Source organism: Mastacembelus armatus, chromosome 5 (assembly GCF_900324485.2).
Source record: "Mastacembelus armatus chromosome 5, fMasArm1.2, whole genome shotgun sequence".
Classification (NCBI taxonomy): domain Eukaryota; kingdom Metazoa; phylum Chordata; class Actinopteri; order Synbranchiformes; family Mastacembelidae; genus Mastacembelus; species Mastacembelus armatus.
Genome location: NC_046637.1, coordinates 19,926,031 through 19,948,191, shown reverse-complemented (window position 1 = coordinate 19,948,191; position 22,161 = coordinate 19,926,031). Strand labels below are relative to the sequence as shown.

At 38.5% G+C, this 22,161-nt stretch overlaps 1 protein-coding gene across 7 annotated transcripts in view; it reads right to left on the bottom strand.

The window, feature by feature from the left end:
* Window positions 1-20,699, bottom strand: part of foxp1b (forkhead box P1b) — a 142,219-nt gene extending 121,520 nt beyond the window's left edge. For 2 of the 7 annotated variants that reach the window (XM_026306072.2, XM_026306076.2), the window contains exons 1-2: window positions 20,124-20,698; window positions 16,028-16,106 (exon numbers count right to left, since the gene is read on the bottom strand). The gene's annotated coding sequence lies outside the window, so the exon portion shown is untranslated. Of the gene's footprint in view, window positions 1-3,823; window positions 3,886-16,027; window positions 16,107-20,123 lie in introns of all 7 variants that reach the window. The other 5 variants (XM_026306082.2, XM_026306075.2, XM_026306073.2 and 2 more) reach the window with 5 other exon arrangements.
* Between the last annotated feature and the right edge of the window lie 1,462 nt (window positions 20,700-22,161).

Sequence of the window (22,161 nt, the reverse complement as noted above, 5' to 3'; positions counted from 1 at the left end):
AGCCACATCAATGAGCTTTTTGTATGGATGCTTTTATGTTTCATAAAAATGAAATGGTCACTAAAATCCAAATACTCATATATACATTTGCATCATTTATATTTCCAGGACACCACAGATTATAATAATAATAGTAATATGTATTTTACAAAACTGCTAAGTAAACAACAACAAAAAAAAGTCCTTATCTGATAAATTGCAATATACTAGTTGAGCACAGCCCACCAAAAATGGTTAATGCATACACAAAATCTGTTAAAGCAGTTAACTGGGACTACATTTCCTTCAAAACCATATATATAATAATGAGAAGTGATGAAGTTCAATACACAAAAATAAGATTAATTAGTCTGACAGTGATGCATTCTGTATACAGTAAAAAGCTGTTTGCTGTTTGCAACATGGCAATATTATAGTTTTTTTTTTTTTTTACCAAAATTGGCAGTTAAGAAAGTGATTAAGCACCTTGATTACTAATACACTAGGTCTCTTTCTCTCTTCTGAGCGCCAATGTCTAGTGCGCCACAGTCTGCATAGCTGTTAAATTTGTGTTTAGTTGTGTCATCTTGATCAGACAGTTACAGGCATCCTCGTCTTTGCCCGAGGAGAAGGTTCACTGGCCAGACATATTACTTTAAAGGGCAGCATCTCACTGAGCACGTCTCAACCTGCCCAGGGGGAGTGTCTGCAAGTTTGTGTGTGTTTATGTTTTATCCTGGAGACCCCCGATTGTTGTTCATTTCCTCTGCTAACACAAAATAAACCCATAAAGGCCAAAATGTGCTCTTCCCTGGCCTTCCCCCACATCGGAGCACTTTTCCACACAAGTGGCTAACCACAGATAATTATACAATTAAAACAATTTTCCGCATCTGTCTGTCAGACTGATCCAACTCACTATCCAAATGACACTAATGGAGTAAGTCTTTCTCTCTACTTGCCTGAGCAAAGCCTTTTCATCTGTATCAAACATCACAGCAAAGTAATGTGCAATAGAGGAAAACCAAGAGAGCCAAGAGGAGTACTGATGTATTTGTTTAGCAGAATCTACATGAATAAAGTTAAGACCCAGTAGTTTTTATTACAACCTGTAGTGTAGCAAGGAAATAGGACAGTCCATTTGATTGTTGGTTCAAATTAACCCTTGGGTACAGAAAAAAGAAAACATTTCTGAGACAACACTCCCTTCAACCAATGTTGACATTAATTATTCATCATGACAAAGCACATTACCAGGGAAGCTGAATTTGAAAACGAATATGACATAAAAATAGTCACATTAAAACCTGGATTTAGACATACAGCAGCAGCATGTGGAAAATAAAATGTGCTCTACCTTCTAACTAAAACATACATTTTCATTTCAGCATTTTATATTAAGTACTATGTTCAGCAACTTAAATCAAACTGTGTCACTTAAAGAGACCCACACAGACCCGCTTAAACAACACAGGGAGGATTTAGCCAAACTTTGACCTGGATATCCTGCATCTCCATCCACCCAGTGTGGACAAGAAACACAGATAGGAACTACTCCTACACAAGTTCAAGGGAAATGCTTACATGGCGTGGCTCTGTCCTTCCCAACCAGCTCCACCAAGTACAATGGCAGCAGAGAGTTTTATGTTTATGAGCTATCCTGATGGGGATACACATATCCATTAGATAGGAGTCTGCCTATAGAGGGGGTCTGGTATTAACCCACAGGCAAGTGCCCCATCAGCACAGGGGAAAGCTGCCTTTTATGGCAACAGATCACAGACTCAAGCCATTGGCCACAAAGCCCACAAATGAGGCGTTAAGTGTAGTGGCAGGGCAGCAGAGAAGGAGGAGCAGAGAGCTACAGTATGACCCTCTTCTCATCCATGCATGAATCTGCCCTCTGCCTTTCTTTCTTCTTTTCTGTCTTGCTCTTTACCACTCCACCTCTTGAAAAAAAAATCCAAACATCCTTTACCATTCAACAACTGTCAGCACAAAATAACAACTGTCATCTGCAACAGAATTCATTAAAGTGCTGGTAACATTGCAACCCTGTAATGTAATTTATATTAGTGAATATTAATTCTTATACAATATTTAGAGAGATTCCTAATGGACATTTTCTGTAATTAATTGCCAGACAGAGGCAGGGCAATTGTAGCAAAGTTAAAAAACACAACCTGACATAAAGATTGGGAAAGACAGTGCAGCGAGGGGCCTGCTGGGACAGTTTCATCATCGTGCCTGACCCCCCCTGCTGTTTAGAATGGCAGGAGTTGGGGGGAGCAGAGAGAAGATAGACTCCTCTTCACAGTCAGAGATTTAATTGCACGCAGATTCCATTACCTCTGCACAAATGTCACATTCTCTTCTGATCAGGGGGCACAGCAGCCACTGGCAGAACGGCTGGCAAGCAGCCAGACTATAGTGCAGAAAGTGTTCAGCCAATCAGAGCTCCCAAGGCAGACAGAGGTGAGCAGAGGGACAGAAAGACTACTGTAAGGCAAAGATATTACAAAACAAAGGAGTGTCACGGACACAAAGAAGCTGAGGGTGCAACATTCAGAGCAAAGGCAATATGATTGTATAATGATGTAAAATATGTAATTGATTTCAGGTTATTCAGGAAAGTATTATTTTTATTATTACTATTAATATTATTATGTTGGCAAAGGTATTAATAGTGTACTAAAAGCATACCAAGGGACACAAGTATCCTCAAGCACTAAAAACTTCTGTTTTTACTACACCCCCCCTCCCAAAAAAAAAAAAAAATTCTGAACTATGCATTTTTCATTCATAGCTAAAACAACTCATCCCACACTTGTATTCTGGACACTCGTTTAAGTATTCTGGACGGCTGATCAATTTTATATCAAAACATTAATTGAAAAAGTTAAGTTTTTCATTTTAATGATAGCCTTTAAGTGCTGCAACTAAAGAACATTTTCATGATTCATTAATCTACCGATTATTTTCTCGATTAATCATTTGGTCTATAAAATCTCAGCAAATACATAACAGTTTCCATCACCATTTCCTAGAGCCAAAGATGTCTTAAAATCAGAAAAGCAGTAAACATTCACTTTTAAGAATCTTGAATCAGCGAATTTTTCCAATTTTTGCTAGTCAAATTAATCAATTGTTAAAATAGTGTCAAATTGAGATTCCACTACTACACAACTAACAGATTAATCATGTAATCATTAATGATGTTATAAAATTTCCAACCAGCACGTTTCAACAGCAAAAAATTGTTTTTAATTATACTTTACATTTTGTCTAAAAATGTAACTGTCCTTTTGCGGTTCGGGCATGTAGATAGTAGCGCATTAGGTAATGACAGTAAATCCCTGACTACTTTAAATGCAAGAATATAATATTGTTTATAAATATATTCATTGAAGAACTCTGAGTCATGACCTCCAGGAACAGGGCTTGTGAAGTAGCCCTGATTTGCTCTACTGATTTTAAACTGGGAATGCAGCCCCAGACCTTTTTATTTCACTGGCAAAACTTTAACATGGGCAGCAATTCAGGGCTCGGGAACCTCTGGAGCCTAAACAAATACAGTCCTGGAGTTTAATTTATACAAAATAATTGCAATTTTGATCAGTAAAATTGCAATTAGACATTTTCCCTAAACATTCATCGCTATGTTGGAGACTGATTTGTGTCTTTATCATTCAAACCATGCTCACTGACCTAAACAGCTAAACAATAAAATTGATGAAAAGCTTAGAAAAAAAGTGTTGGGATCTGCTTCAAGCTAATTACGGTTTCAGCATACACATTATGGTATGAAAGGAGAGAAGGGGTAGTGGGGAGGATTGCCACATACCCTGATCACCGGTGCAGGACAGACTGGCACTCCATTCCTCCAATCAGAATTCAGCTCACAGTCTTGAGGGCAGGATCATTGGGGTTTCAGAGAGGACACAGAGAGACAGAGAGAGAAGGAAGGAAGGGGAAACATAACAACGATTACAAACAGGAAGTGAAAAGGTGGGGAAAGCCCCTACCCTAGTCCACTGAGCCCACATGTACAGAAATGACATAAGAACTCGCAAAACTAAACGTGATCATCATCAGCCACAAGTTTTTGACACGTTATGACACACTGATTCCTGCTGGCATCTCCTGGCCTACATACATATCAAGTTATCTTTTTTCATCTCTTAATATGCAGATAAGCAACTATGAAAGACAATGTAAAATACTAGCAAATGAGTCTGTATCACAGTAACTGCTTTCTGTGGTTCATTCTTCAACTTAAAACAATAGTCACAAAGTTACCCTTCATAAATGCATGACAGCCCACATAAAAAATATGCCACATTCATTTTAAATACCTGCATGTGACATCAATCATAGTTAGAAAATTACCAGCATAATAACTGCGCTATTAAAACTATTCCAACACTTAGCCTACTGTATTTATTTCCACTGGCCATAGTCTTTATTTGTATATTTTTCCATCCTAGTAATTTTTTATAATATTAGAAAAATAAAAGCTATCACTGTTATTTTAAATACATTATGAATACCACATTATGAAACTGAAATAGCTAACAAAATGTTAAGTTCAGAATTATAAGCAACAGGCTATACATAACAGTATGACACCAACTAAAATACCAGAAGTCTGATTGCTCCGCAGTAACAGCGACCTACAAACCCTGCACTGGGTTCCACTTTAGTATATAGCAAATATTTTGAATATTACACTCTTGATGCATGACTTGTACAATTATAAAAACATGTGAACTAAGCTGGACACTTTGTTCATTCAAAAACCTGGTTAGGCTCAAAGACGTTCATCTGCAGTCATATAAACAATTGGAAAGGTTCTAATGACTTCCAGATACGGTATAGATCATGTAAATGAGGCAGCAGAATGAATGTCTTCTGGTTTTGTCCCTGTCATAGGAGTTGTGGCTGCATGTGTGGATCATTGCCTGATGATATATGTGTGTACAACTTTGCTGTTTAATGTGGCACTCTAGAGCAGCATAGCAAGGCAATTCAGCTCCCAGTTAATTGGCCTGTTCTGAGAGAAAGCGTGTCAAAACCCAAATCCACAATTCTGTTTCTGTTTGTAGCTGCGTAGCTCTCCAACCAGACACAACAAACCACAGCCCAACGTCCCAACTCCTCGTAATTCACCAGTGTGGAACTCAACTAACCCCATTAGTGCAATCGTTGTTTCCACAGCCCATCCACATTCCTGGGCCCACCATCACCCCCAGATAAGACCCTTCTGATTACTTGGTTGCATGCTTTTCATTATTCCCAAAAATATGTTGATTGCAACAGACAGCTCCCCCCCAACCCCCAATGGATTTATGGCTGCACTATTGTATCCCTTATGCCCCTCAAAAGAAGCACTTGCTTTTAAAGATCCCCTCACTTTGGGATCAGCAACAGAGGATACTGAGTAACTTTAGCTACATTCACTCCCATGTCTCCAACAGAAAATGTACTTAAGCTTTAGAATCCACTTCATGAGAAGGTTTAAAAGAGATGGGATTTATGTGCGGTCTCACAAAAGGGATGTTAAAATAGCACGTGAGTGCATTTACTTAAGAGGTAGTACTGATTTGGAGTCTTTATTACAAATTAACAAGCTCTGGATTTAAAAAGTGATTATATTTTATAGAGTAATCTGTCCATAAAAACACTAAACAATCAAACACCTTAAGATAGACTGTTGGCTAAACATTTTCTTTTTTTTTTTAAATCTCTGACAGTAAAGCATTCTCATTTTGTGACCTTTTGCACACCAGCTGCTCAGCACTCACTCACTCCTACTCTGGAAACATGTGGTTGTAATCCCTCCTTTTCACTCGAATTACAAACTATGTCAGTTTCTGAAGAAACTCCACATTCAGTCACTTTGCAACATGTGTGTTAATTGCCCTTCATTTGTGAGTTTCCAGGCAAACTAGACAGGTATTTGAAGCTGTCTGTCCTTGTTGAGGACTTAACACCTGGGTTAGTCAGTCACATCAGATCCAAACAGCAGCTAACTAAGCATTGTACCTAAGCAAGTCTGGAACTGCTGAAATTAGTTCAGTAAAGTTAAATGCAAAGTATTAAGAGACTTCACTTTTAATTCCGGGAAGCACAGTGGCTTTCTGTGTGGAGTTTGCATGTTCTCCCCGTGCTTGCATGGGTTCTCTCTGGGTACTATGGTTCCCTCCCGCAGTCCAAAAACATGTATGCCAGGTTGATTGGTGATTCTAAATTTCCCATTGTGAGGTTGTTTGTCTCTATGTGGCCCTGTGATGGACTGGTGACCTGTCCAGGGTGTACCCATGCCTTTCACCCAAAGAGCTGGGATAGGCTCCAGCAGATCCCCTTGATCCTAAATAGGAATAAGCAGGTATAGATAATGAATGGATGGATGGATGGATGGATGGATGGATGGATGGGTGGGTGGGTGGGTGGGTGGATGGATGGATGGATGGATGGATGGATGGATGGATGGATGGATGGATGGATGGATGGATGGATTTTTTATTCACCTAAGCCAACTTTGTGTGCATTTGTGTTTGGGACTGAATGACATCACACGATAAGAGTATAACCTGTTGTATGACCTTTATTCTATTTTACATTATAAACCTCAAAAATAAATACTTGCCTGAAGCAAAATTATTCTCTCTTAGCATCTCATTCTATAAAAAGGAACATAAGTCAAACCTGAAAATGACATTTACAATGATGCATGTCAGACATGCTCTGTGACCCTCACCGACTTAAATCAAAATAGTATTTTGGCACTGGCTATAAGTGAATGAAACATCAATTTAAGAGGTATGTGGCCATCAACATAAAACATAGATGGTGTCTTAAACGTGTCCTGTTGTCTTGAATAACAAAAGTTACACAACGAAAAACAGAAGGAAACTTGTGTAACCTATTCAAATGGTTAAATCATCATCTGAAAGTTGAGATGGAAAAGGCCATGAAGATGGATCTCCAGTGTATCCTACCTCACACTCACTCAAGCACAGTCAAACCAGTGAGCGGATATTGCAGAAAGACTGTAACTGCACTGGGGGACATTGGTGCTGTATCGGATCAATGGCTCGACACATTAAGACACACCACTCCCAGTACCTCATCTAATAAGAGTCGGTCTTTGGGAACACCCCTAGCTGACCCATGCTGCTGGGGACAATTACAAGAGAGTGGTCTTTCAGGGCCGATGCCCACTTGACCCAGTAGCGTAAAGACACTGAGGAGATCCACATGATTTAAACTCCTCCCCAAGACGTGCTGACAAGGTTAGAGGGTCAACGCAGACATTAACAGGTCAGTGTGTGGCCCACTTGGGAACAATTACTCCCAGTCACAGCTAAGTGGACACTTGATTGAACACGACGGAGGCAGGACACACTTCCCACAGATAACAATCCCCAGAGTCATTTAGGATAAAAAGCCCTTGTGATACAGCCTTTATGGGCAAAATTCATCTTCCTTTTCCCTTTTAAAAGAATGTGAGAGTGTGATAGAGAGCCATTCTCTGGAAGAGATGGGTCTCTCAAAGCATTACCATTTTCTACCAATACTAATAGCTGCTTATGACACAGAAACAATTACAAGGTGACTGTGAGAAAAAGCTAAACAATGGACGGGCTATTAAGATTTCATTTTTCTTTCGTGGAAAAAACATATCTCACAAAAGAAAATTGCCTTGTCTTGCAACAGACTTTGACACAATACTCATATTTTACAATGTGGTTCAATACAAACAGCTGAAAAACTAGACCCAAAGTAAAAAAAAAAAAAAAACTCTTGACAATGTGCCATTTCTCAATAAATCTCTCATCTCTAATTAATTGTGTGGGTGCTGCATTTATTTAAGCTGTTCAACTTTTAACCTACTGACAGTTTGACCCCTCTCCCACCACAATGACTAAAACTTTGCCTCGAAACATCTGGTGTCTTATGTGTACATGCAGCAACAAACACACTCCCCAGTTCTGAGCTGTTTTATGTCACAGCTCAACAACAAATAGTTTATGTGTTTGATAATGCGTGGGTTTAAAATGTACTGTAGGAGAGAAGACAAACTAAACAGATGTTTGAGGGTAGCTACTGCAGATAAAATAACAACGTTTGTAATGTGCATATCTGTAAAATGGTCACTTTTGTCCTATAGCCTCTTCGTACACAAATAGGCCTTATCGATACGTGAACACATTTCCCCAACATTTGCATAAGCTGTGTGTTGTTTGTAGTATTGTTTCTTTTTTCCAGGGCCTTTGTTTGTTTATTTCTTTGCATTAGAAAATTAGTTCCACATCAATCTGCAGTGGTGGCTGGTGGCTGGAGACCAGCACAGCTGTAGTGGAGGAGACAGGCTCAAAAATCATGAAGAGAAGGAGGCACTGCTCATCACTTGCCTCCCTCTTTCTTTTTTGAGGAACCAAGAACCCCAACACTAGCAGAATAATAAACAACTCCTGCAAAAAATATTTTTCCACTGTCTCTCTGTCCTGCCCTTCTCATTTAACATGACTCTTTTCCAATTTATTTAGGATCCCTGAGATACAACCTTTCTAAAGAATTTAGTAAAGTGACACAACATAAGCTCATTTACATATGCAGAGTGCAAAAGCAACAGGCTCACCGGCTGACCCATTGGATGTTGTGGCAGTCAGCTTTATTCCCCAGGACCATTTTGTAACCAAGTGGGCATCATGTGAATACCATCTGGGTACCACTTATTTAAAGCTGGCAAAAGTCCCGTGGCAGCCAGCCTGGCAAGGAGAAGAAGGGAATAAATTGCATCATTTACTAAACATGCATTTACCATTGTGCCTGTTAAATGCCCATGACTAAATAATTTGTTTTTTTCATGTGCCAGTTTCTGCTGTCAGCCAAACTGCAACAAACAGAGCAACTGTCAAAAGGCTGATAAAGGATGTATCGAGATGTTAACCACATGAAATTGCTTTTACCACCAAGTATATTAACAACCTTCAATCCATTTACACCAAAGAAATCTCCCAGTGCGTTATGCACTGCACAGAACCCATAAACAGTCAATAAACACATTGAAATTATAATGCCAACTCTTTAATTACGTGTGTCATTTGGGGATGGCCGAGCTCACTAATTGTCAGAGTGAGTGAGTGAGAGGACTGGGGGAGGCAAGAAGGAAGATCAAGCCTTAGGCCCAATGAGAACCATATTCCCCATTCTCCAAGTGTGTTAAAAGGCAGAAAATTCAATTGGCACGTTTCCAAAGAAGAACAGTCCAAACAGCCTTAATCAGCAGGGACAAACTCCATGCAAATGATTTACATTAGCACAAGCAGTGAGAGCAGAAAATACCTAAGGTTTCAGACAGAACATGAAAGCAAATGAAACGTTTTCCTCCTGTAATATCACTGCCAGGTGTCTTTATGAGAAAATGGGTAGCTATGACGAGGTATAAAATGCACTTATGAATATACTTGGGTTGGGAGTTGAAGATTGATATTCTATTTGTTTTTGTCATTAATACTTTTGTGCAATTCACTTTTAGTTTAAGTAAAAGATATCACACAGAACATATTGTAAATCCCATCTTTAATCTTGTTATATTTAAAGTTAACAGCAGAGGTGCTGTAGAAAACAGACAGCCACTGTTACTGTTAGGTACAGATCCGCATTTTCTCCCTGTTGATTCTCTTTGGACCACTTTGGGAGAGCGATAATTATGAATGATCACTATATATGCAATCTCATAGCATGATATTACTAACTGTACGTCATGAAATAGTGTTGTGATTATATGATTATGGAAAAAGATTCTAAAACGATTTTCATCTTTTTCAGTGGAATATTTCCTAAAACAATATTTAAATACCTTTTTAGAGAGCTTTTTCATAAGAACAGACAGCAAACCTGGAAAGTATATAACCACATGTAAATAAATAAAATCTCAACAATATTTTGTCAATCATCTTGAGCAGATTTTTTTTTACCCGAAAAGAGCCTTACCATATGCTGTCAACCTATTATCTTGCAACTTTTATCAAAGCAAACCAGTTTCCTGCAAAACAACATACAGCATATTATGCACAACTAGCCGCTATAAAGTGTCAGCAAGAATTAGTTTTTCCATGATCAGGAATACCATTGCTTATTTGTAGAGCAGAGTTCAAACAAGAAGTGAATGGCCTTGAACAGCCTACAAAATTAGCATATACAGTATATGGCAGTGAATGCAGTGGACAAAGATCACAGAGTGAATTATTGAAACTGCCGTAAGTACATTGCACCCTGAAAGCACTATGAGAGATGACATCTTTCAGATGATTCACCATGAGAAATGTCAGTTGGGCAATGAGAAACTGTCTCCACCATTGTTTACATATTGACTGGCACTATGTGGTTAGCCCAGATGAGAACAACACAGTCTCCGTGATCTCATTTGGTGGAAAAAGAGCTATCACTATGAATCTGGTTGGAGGGTGTGGCACTGCAATCAACAAAGGTAGAGAGACTTGAACACAAACAAAACAAATGTATGATTGTTTCCACAGCATGAAATAACACATCAGCTAAGCTGGTTCTTAAACAATCGATTCTGCACCAGTTACTGCCCAAACTGTTCTCACCTCTGCTTTTTTCATTTCTCCATCTGTGAGGTTCAACTGAACACTTCACTGTGCCCTGCAAGGTCTTTTTCACAGCACCACTATTGATAAAAGAGATCAGTGTGACTGAGAGACAGAGAGAGTGTATGATGGATACAGAATTTTCATCTACTATCCATCTCATATTCTAATGTAGCCATTATGCGCTAAAAAGAGACTGCTCATCTATTCATTTTATGAGGCATTTGCAAAAAAGACACTGCAAGAGGGTCGGTCGGAATGATTAAAATTCTTTGAATTAGCCTTTCAATTATCACATACAATTCTGTATAAAGTACACAGAAATGCACTCAAAAGCCCGGCCCACCTCCTCTCTGTAGTAGGATATGAAAAGATTGATTTACTCATTTCTCACTGTGAGTTGTTTTCAGTGTGAAGAATTGATTGGTCAACATATTAAAAGCTTGTACATCATGCACTCCATATAAACAACATGAAAAAGCTTTTATAAAAATATCCAATAACTCACAACAGCTGGTTCCTTAAACCACACCATATTTACAGCATTCACAACAGGTATAATATATTTTCAATAAAAGGCTGTAAACGGTAAATGGTTAGCAGTAGGTTAACAGTAGTGGATCAGAATGTGATAAGTATGATGCAGCAGGAACTTGGATGTCACTTGACAGTGTCAGTCTATTACCCCTGGATTACACAAACTCTATAGAGCCTCTTCATATTGCAGGAACACACTGGAATGAGGTGAACCATTTCAAGTTGATATTACCATAGAAAAATATATTTAAAATTATAGAAAGTGAGGATGAAAAAATGAAGTTATAGAGACTTTTTATAAAATATTGCATTAAATAAAAAAATTATATTTCCCAGCTTTTCATGACAAAAACTAAAATTGCATTTGCAATACAAAGAGAATAAAAAGAGTATGAAACCAATTTATAATTTAGTAGTAATACTGCTGTGATTGGGTTGACCTCCGGTGCGACTAGTCACCATCTCTGTTCACATCAATGCAAGTACAGAAATAGACTTTTTCTCATGCTTTTTACACTAGTGCGTACCTGGAACAAAATAAATACCAAAATAAAGTTTCAGTTACAGTTTAGTTTCTCTCTCTTGCTCACCCACTCACACACTCTATCTCTTGCTCTCACTCTGCCTTTAGTTTGGTCTTTTTTAGGCCAGTAGTCACTTCCATAAAATGCCTTTTTAAGACACAACATTAAACAAAAATTCCATTCCTCACAAAAGCATATTCACCATTTCATAAGAAAGGTGAGGGGGCGTCAGGATCAAGATGTTAAGTCAACACCAACTCATTTAGAATAACTTAAAATTCTGGTCTATAAAAATGAAAGTATATGTGTATGTTTCAGCTTTTGTATAAAGTCAGATCAGCAAGATCAGCCCTGTATTACAACATGAACTTTTGCCATTGTCTTTTATTCACCACTGCAAGTAGTTTTTTTTTCTTTGAAATGACATGTTACACATAGGCTATGTGTTAATTCACCTGACTACCAGTGTGTATGTGTGAGTATGAGGTAAGAGGTCAAGCACATTGGTCTACCAGTAATTGGTTATAGCACAAATCATGCCAAAATGTCTCCTGTAATCAATGAAATAGCACTGGAGATGAATTGATAATACAAAAATATAATATTTTATGCCATTCTGATGGATTCATAACCATTTGTATTATGTCACTGAAGTTTTGTGTATGTCTGCTTTGTATAAAATATGTAGCTAAGTATATTGTTAACTTCAGTATCTGGCATTGACAACTCCATTTACTACTGAAATTTAGTCTTGGATTGTACAGAGCAGAGAAATGATCTATGTGTATATAATAAACTTAACAAACTTAAAGCCAGTGATACAATTCTCCTGTCTCTCTCTGAGTTACTACTGGCATGTAAAAAATAGCCAAATGCTGAATTGTGTAGGACAATGTACACTGTTCTAGTATCATGATTATGCTTCAGTGTGAGAAGTAACAACTGTATTTTGCTGGTCTATGCAGGTGCTTACCGCCTCTCTTATCACTGCAGTAAAACCCTGACAGGAACTTTGTGGCAGTGGAACAGCAGGGAGATGGACACATTTCCTATTCACATAACATGGCACAGATTTTCCCAATTTCTGCTGCTGACCATTTCGTACTTGTAGCCTGCTGCATGTCAGACTGCCGACCGCTGTGATTGCTGTATGATGCTGGTGAGTCCTTTGCAGTATCAGCGACAGCCACTGCGGCTGTCGTCTCCCAACTAAAAGGTACTTTACACACATCCTCAGCTGCTGATGCTGAGCCACTCTGGGAAAGCCACAGATATATCACAGCTGACAAGGATCTTTGTGTGGATCTCAACTTTACACTTATTTGATTAACACAAGCCCACAAAAAATTGTGCAAGTTGTAAACCTATACAAATCTAAGTTGGCTGCTGTCATATCATGGCTTGGTGCTATCTACTATGATTCAAACGGTGAATAATAACAGAAAACTAGTCGGCTAGAGGACAACAATCCTTAGCCAACTGGCCATAATAAACCAAAGTGTTGGTTTGGAAACTGGGCAGGGACTTGAATTCATTGTGACCTTTTGGCATTTAACTGAAATCTCAATACTGAAAAACTGTTCCTAATACAACAACATCTGAACACAAACTATTTTTTTCCTCTGGGAAAAAGTTAGTCAGTACAGTATGCCATGACCAGAAACAAGAATTTACTGAAAATAGAAAATACTATCTACTCTGGTCAGAGGTATGAATGAACAATATAGGTACTGTTATCTTACAATGTCTATCTCCCTTTACACCTCCCTGGAAAATTCATGCTGTGATAAGTTCTATATTGTTATTGATATGTTAGAACATTGAAAAATGAATGTATTGAAAATATATTCCACATAGTTAAGTATGAAGTTAACACAATGGTTGCAAATAAGGTTCAAGTGTTTCAATCAACTTCTGTTATTCTGAATTCTATAAAATTCAGCTTACCTGATAAGACAAATTTTGGCAAATTTTTATTTTTTAAAAAAATAAGAGCTCCTGCATAAAATTTGAATTTTAGGTTATTCTAATTACAAGGACAAGAATGAATAATACCACTGAATTATCACCCAGCCCTAACTATCTTTATCGAGTCAGCACATGCAGCAAATGGTTACCCACACTATCTGCTCAAACACATAATTCCATCCTAGGCTAATGTAATGTACTGACCAAAATGATGAACAAAAAATAAATAACTCCTGTGAAAATAACCATCTCCAACTAAGTGGTTTGGGAATGGAGCCCCACCCTGTTTACAACACTGAGAACAAAAACAAACTCCCTCCAAGGAGCCCAGGCAATTGCAAGTCACACACTCCAACTGATACAGGCAAACAACAACAATGTCTGAAGATCTACTGGGAGAGCAGGCTATCAAACAACACCAGCCTGCACACAAACAAGGTGTGCATCTCTGTATGTTTGAGGGAGCGAAATGGAGAGCAAAAGAAAGTGTCTGAGAAAAAGAGGGAGAGAGAGAGAGAAAGCGAGAGTTCATGTGAAAGTGGAATTGAGTAGCAAACAAAGTCAGTGCTACCCCCACCACCCCAGTCTCAGGTCAACTGAATCATCAGGAGTCAGGGAAGATACCGTCACCACCTTCCATGAATAGCTCACAAAACCACATCAGTATGACTTCACTGTGGCAAACCCAGTAGTTTGAGAACACTCTCCCTCAATATCCAGGGGACTCTGACTGAAGAGGTAATGAATCTCAGTTAACAAGGCCATTATCAGTGAAGGAACTACATCATCAGGAGGGACTCCAAATCCATGAGGCCCTTACATCCACTGGTCTTTTACTGTTGCTATTAACTGCTCAGGCATACTGGTAACAATTGTACCAAAAAAGGACATTATTAAAGGTATCATGAGTTTGATCTCACACTGTACATCATCACAGTAAACAATGAGACTGTATAAGCGACACAGGCCCAATTAGCCATCTCTACTCTCTGCTGTTAAGTGTTCAAACAGCCGACTAGGATGATAATAGTAACCTGCATACTTTCATCTGTGCTCCAGGCTCATCAGTGCAGTAGCACCTCTGCTGAAGCACTGCACTGCATCTTGGGTAATTACTGCTTCCCAATTACCACCCAGCTGGTAAATATATATCAAATAAACAAGCAACAACCCGTCAATTAGGAGCACCCTTTCATAATGGGGAGTTCAAAATGATGTTTTATGCACAGGCATAGGAATGCGGTACAAAAACGGGAGCATTTTACTTCAAAGTGAACTTGTATCTGTTACCCACAGTTACATCTGAATGTAGCAGTTTGTAAAATCATTAAATCACATGTGTCTTTGAGCCAATTAATATGCACTTTTAATTAAATGTGTTTTAATTGCCAACAGGGCAAAAATCTGGAAACACGAGAAGAGTGCTGTTCCACCAAGAAAGGACTTAAAAATGAAACATCTTTTTCTTCACAGACGAGTGAAGAAGGACAGTAACATTGTTGAATTCAAAGGCAAGGAGAACAGCTGCAGTAACAGTCTGTCAACAAAATTTGCATTGCTGCTCTCTCCTCATCTCCATTACTCTCTCCTGTCTCTCCTCAAGCCCACAGAGCTGCCGGCTCAGATCTGAGTACTCTGATGGCTTATCACATAGCGAGCAGCAGGCTAAGCCGGAGTGATGCACCCAAAAGACATGATCAAAGCACACAACTTTCCACCCAGCAATGATGATGGAAGAGCAGGCCCTGCCATGTTATGTTTCTTATTAGCTGGGACTGCCAACTAAAAACACAGCCAAGAAGTCAAGGATGAGACCCTTAAAACTCTGTTCCTGCAACCTTATTTTACATGACACTGCTTACTACAGTTAACAGGGTTTAAGTAATGGTCTGTGACTCATTTTCATATTAGTAAGTGTCAGCTTTGTTCTCACACACATATGGCACAGTAATAACCTATAGCCAGATTATGAAAGCTCTTATTTTGAAGGTATGAGCATACATTTTCAGATAGGTCTTAAGATCAAGAAACTTGAAACTTGGTTCAAATGAAGACTTTCAGTTTAAAGCAGGAGAACACTGCTTTGTTTGACATTTAGCCTATAGACAACATGATCAGCCATCACACCTTAAAGAGAAGAAGTACCACCACTAGTAACTACAAACAAAGACAAATATAAAACAGATTAACCACACTGGTTAACAAGTGATTTCGGGTAATAGCCGGATCTAGGGTCTACAGGACGAGGATGTACATCACTTCAAGCTGTGTAACATTTTAGTCTATACAACAGATGAAAATAAGATATATGTTTAAGAAATAAAGGCTACAAATTATATGTTGGTGTTTGAACACAAACTTCAGAAAAACACATGGAAGTTCCAACAAAACACTTACAGTTCTGATGTAATCAATGTTCACTAGTGCCTTCAGATTGTTCCCAAAGTGCCCAGCTTCATTTCTTTTCCATGTTGCTCTGGAATGAGAAAAAGCACATTTGAGTACCTCACCTACACCATCTCAGGACAAATACCCATTTATTCACATTTTATATAAAATCCCTGAAAACTAAAAGCAATATCATCCATCAGACCACTAAAGCCACATCATAAACACATGCAGACTGACACATAGACTGGACAGCTGATAGGAACAGGTGCTAAGGTTTTGCCCGACAGCTGAGCACAGCTTGTAGCATATGGTTAAGCCCTTCATGTCTGGACAAAAATGTTTGTAGTTTACCTGCATCATTCCCATAGCAAACAAAAAAACTCAAATTGAAGTTATTGCTTATCAGGATTCTTTGGTACTCACTCAAAATAAGAATAGGAAATCAGCTACCATCTATCAGGGACACAGTTCATCTCATTCATTAGTGAATAAGTTTCTAAATTATCTAAATTGGCTGTAGTTAATTTATTCACATAAATCCACGTCTGAACATGAAAGATGTAGAAAATAAAAATATGTTCATCATGTTTAAGAGTCAATAATGAATTTCAGTTTCACTGTAGTTTTCATTACTATTGTAACAAAAGTTCAATCTCAAAGCAAATCACACCAGTGCAATACCTACTGCCTTCAGTTTCTATCTTTGTTCCAAATCTTCTGATTTTACAATTACCTGCAGAATATTTACACATTTTATGTAGATTAAAATAAAAAGTACATTAGGGTGATAATAGTCTTAATTTGCTTATGAAATCAATGCTAAAAGCCATCACACAGGTTAAGGGACTAAGCAAAATATTTTTACAGGTATGATTTGCCTATTGATAGCCTACTGATATTGTAATTGATGTTACAAAATGTTGTGGAGCCCATCTAGTCTAAATCATAATTAATTCCATGTAAAACCAACTTTGTATTAATTTACCAACATAATAGTAATGTAAAACAACACAACAATAATTACTTTAATACACCAACTTTACAGATACAACAACATATGCAGGGTACTCTTTTCTGACATTTTCTGACATTGGACAGTCTGTATATCAGTGTTGTCATATATTCCTGAAACACAACACCAGCGGTAAATTCATGTTTTAAATCAAGTTAATAGATAGTAATTGCATGCTCCCTCTCTTCCCATGCAGACGGATGACAATTTTTGTCAGCATCACTCACTTTATTAAGGACAGATAACAGAAGAAGACAGTAATTAATGGCTGCATGAGTTAATGGCCGTACTGAGCATTTTCCTGTCTCCATAGAGACTGAGGAGCTGCACAGAGCTCACCTGAAGCTGTCCACTCTCTGACCAATCGCCTTCCCTGTCATGGAGTACCGTCTGCCGGGGAACGCCACAGGGGCTGGGACACACTAACCTTTTACCCTGGAAATATTGTTCTGCTTTCCTTTGTTATCATTGCCATTCATGAAATGCAGCACTAATGAGTGTTCTGCACTCATATTCATATTGCCAGTATTCCTTGCCTTTGTGTTATAAGAATCAAACAAGCAAAAATCACATGACAAATTCATTTACCAGAAAATTCCCTTTATTCATGTCACTTGTCTTGCTTTGTGCAAAAACCTTTCAAGCAACTGGTTTGCATCTTATATCTGAAATCAAATGAAGGGTGAAGCCGGCAAATAAATGTTCAAGAAACACCACAGCAAATGCAGAAGCTTATTCCCACACTGGACCGAAAATAACTCTCCTTATCATTTAGCTGCAAGCAAGGGTGCCCAGTCAGTTTACAGCTCCTCCGCACCCAGAACAGGGTATTTCAATGTGTGTTCACAAATACTGAGGCATCAGATGAAAGAGAGGGCCGCTCCACTCGGAGATGTGAGTCCTCACACTGAATACGTGAGTGACTGATTACTTTCTTACCAGTTGCAGCTCAACTCTCTACAAAGAAGAGCCCGAGCCTGAAGAGGCCTAACTGGAAACAAGGACTTTCCAAATAATACAAAATCACACATTGGTGTTTAAAGAATCATTACAATGCATACAGCTGCTCTTCTTCAATTCCAAGCTTTTTTTACTTTGCCCCATGCCAACCTAGTTTATTCAGCTCTAGTACAGAGCAATGAAAGTGAAGTCACTCTTATGTCAATAAGCAGACAGTGTTAGGTTTTTTCCCATCACGATCAGCAGAACGCTGAATGTCTGTATGTAACAGCAGTGTCAAACAGCAGGTCTGGAAAAGTTGCAAAGAAAGTTCATCCTGTGTTTTAAAACCTGGGTTGTGAAGGTCCATTTCTGCATAAGTGAGCACACAAACCCCAGTGCCTGTTCAAATAGTCTGCAGCTCTCTCTCAGGCATCTCATGACAACAGCCCAGCAGCAGCACTGTTTGATCTCCAATGTTTTCCTTAATCTGGGTTGTCAAGGTTCGCTTGTTGGAGGCTGTTTACTTTACTTCTCCTACAAAAAAGTGTTTTTTCCCCTCAGACAATGACTAATCCAAAGACCAAGAAGAAGAGAGCACTGCCAGCATTAGTTGTTAAAGCTGCAGTTTCCCTTTTGTAAATTTTCAGAAGGGTTTACTCCTGTTGTTACCAACACCAGAGTTACTGTATGAAATATTAGGGCAATATTTCATTCTTTTACTGTTTGTATGTATGTATCTCTCTCAAAAGACATTCTGGTATGTATATCTTTTTTAAATAAAGCTATCATTTTGGGGGGCAAATACTAATTCTAATTTTACAAAATAGCATAGAGGCATTTGTGTATAATATGTATGCATTTAAAGGCTGCACAGCAAAATTCATTATGAATCTGGCGTCTATTTGTCCGTATTACACCTGCTATAAAATATCAATTAAAGTAAAAAATATATATAAAATATCCTTAAGTTACCTCGCTTGTTTTGAATACATTTATATAAAGCAAACTATTTTTGCTTATGAACATTTCTCTGAACAGTGAATTAGGATAACATAACATTACAAACAAAAAAAAAACGGGTTTGATTTGCTTACTACAGAAACAACAGGTAACGATAAATTGCCAATTTAACAAAATTTACACTATTTTTTCCTCATGTGATAAGAAAGTCCTAAACAATTTCAGCCTATTTACAGTTACAGAAAATGTGCAACTGTAACCCACACCACATCTGACATCTGAGAAGCACTCAGTGCACACTTTGAGCAAACAATACAGTTCAATCAAACATTATGTTTAAAAGTTCTGATGTTGAGCCGTGACTTTTAAGTTGTAATTAAATCAATTCACTAAATGCTTTGTGTTAATGAAAACGTGAATATGAGAATATCCGCTCTGAGTGTGTTGTACACCGCCTTGTAGCTGAACAGACGAGCCACACCAAACCTCCTACAGTCTTCAATAACGCCAAATACAATTAGCCCTGATTATTAGCTTTTACAGTTACACTAACTATAGTTTAGGGCATTTGTAAGACCTTCCTCCGGTCTTTCAGCGATTTGGAGGACTGCTAACACGTGGGGAAAAGCTCGCTCCCTGGTCTTGCACCGAAGAAATCACGGCAGTCAAACTTCCTTTTCACCGTGTAAAGTTAAAAACTTTTTTCGGCCCTATCCTTAACAGGGCACCGCTGTAATTACGTAGTGTTAACACCGTCGGCCATCGCTAAACAGCGCTTTACACACGAGCATTAACAGTGAAAATACTTTTTCCCCAAAGGTGCATTTCCCCCCGGGGTCTCATGTGAAGCCTCGACTAAGTTAGAAAACCAACTTTCCAAATAAAAAAAAAAAAAAAGTAGTGGATACAACAGTGTGTTTGTAAACACTTTCCCCTAACAGCTGCTCGCTACAGCGACTTCACACAGCGCTACCTGCCAGCCTGCGTGATGATAATACAGGTGTTCATTTGTTTATTTCGCTATTTGTAACAGTTACAGAAAACAGCAGCAAAAAAAAAAAAAAAGCGAAAACAAACTCGGTGAGTGTGTGTGCGTGTGTGTGTGTGTGTTTCGGTGCAGAAGCAGCTGCAGCAGGTATCTACATACAACAGAGCTAATGTTAACATTATGATAATAGTGAAACTTACCAGACTGGAAAACGCTTTACAGCAGCTAACAGGCGCACGCGGTGGGTACCGATTTGCTAGTACGAGATAACGAGCCCGTGCACGCGAGGTTGTGTACCGAGAACGCGTGCGACAACAAATCACACCGTAAACACCAATATTACTCCGCCCGTGTCGGTGGCGAGGTGGTGGTAGTGGTGGTGGAGATGGGGGGGGGACTAACTAACTAAGTAAAGTACAAGGAGAAGGAGATAATCTTACCGAGGGCGTCGAAAAAAAGCTAAACGCGGAGTTTCGCACTCGCTGGCTCGAAGTGTGTGTCGTAGGGAAAGGCACCAGCTCCTTTCTTAATGTTGTTATTAGATTTTAACACGTCGAGAAAAGAAGGAGAAAAAAGGAAGAAACGCGGATTTGGATGTTGTTGTTTTGATGTTCCAAGTCCGTGACGTCATATCCACCTGCTGAGTAAACAACGTTCATTGCGTTGCAGATCCTTCATAGAAACATCAGTCAGAAGTACAATTCAGCAGCACTTAGCAGGTCCTTTCTATGTGGAAATGTAATGATATGCATTAGTTTTAGCTGAAAGTGTGACAGGAGAGAGGGGGTTGTCAGAAAAGCTAAAATGCCTAAGCTGACTAATTACATTTGAGACAGAATGAACTTCTATTATTTCAGAAAATGTCCCTGTCGTTTTTTTTCTTTTCTTTCTTCTTTTTTTTTTTTTTTTTTTGATCTGAGGTTCATCATAACTGTTTCTACGCCTCACAGCAAAAAGATGAAATGCTTTGACATAATCATCAAAGATGGTTTAATCTCAGCTATGAGTTTTAACTATTGAACGGGGATGGTATATTGGTTTTGAAAATGACCAGAGAGATAACCAGAGAGCAGAGTCTTTCAGTTTGCTGTGGTTATATTTTCTCACATGTGGGCCAAGTCTTCATAATATTTTGAAAGGGGTATAGCTTACACATTTCGCCAAAGTTATTAAGAATCTCTGCTTTACCTAGTTCTGCGGTTGAAAAAGTTTTGCTCATTTCTAAACAATTTTCCCTCAGCATGACCACTGTCACAAAAAGTGCAAAAACATTATGACAGTAATTAAATTCTTACTTCCCCTCTGAAGACAAGAATTATCACGGGTCACTTCAACAGTCCAGTTAACAGTCATTGTAAAGCAACATTAATTTAACCCCAAGAGAAAATATTTTAAGTCCTTTTTTGCCCTTGCTCAAGGTCTGAGAAAGCACAGCTCATTTCGCAGTGGACGACATTACATTTATAATGGCTGCATCTGGGAGGAATGTTTGCTGATGAACCCTCTTAGGATAGACTGTTTCTTAGTAGAGAGCGCCACCTTCTGACTATATACTGGCACAAGAAAAATTACTGTAACACTTCCACAGAATAACCCACTCTAATTTAGATTAATATCACTGAACTGTTTCCTACCTATTTTTTTCTTTAATAAACTTCACCCTCTGGTGTACTGGTGAGTTTCCAAACAGTCGGACATGCTTTAAATCCTATAAGAATGTTAAATGAAATCATAATGCTTGGATACTCTTCCAATAATACAATAAAAAGTAAATGGCTTCCTAAAAAGCACAGTTTAGTACTGTGAAGTGACACCAAATACAAATTATTGCAGTAATCATAAATCAAAGTTACTATGTTGTGGTCGTTACAAGATGTGTCAATGACATGCACTGGTCTGAGGTTTTGGCGTCAAGCTCGTGCGAGGCTAAGTAAATACTGCTGTGCTCTGGTTCCAACTATGCTCCAAAATGAGTGATTGATCACTAGGCACAGAAATATAATCTTCATCAGGCATCAGGCCTTCATTTTAGTTGTTACTGTCAATCAAAACCCTTCAATATTGATAAAAGAGCTGTTCTGCAGTGAATTGGACACATCAACAGTGCACCAACTATGACAATAGACTAAGATAAATGTCATCATTTTGAATGTTGCAAGTTTAGGTAACAGGTATGCAAAATGATGCAGGAAAATACTAGATACTATCTATTGGTACCTTCATCATGTGAATTCAAAA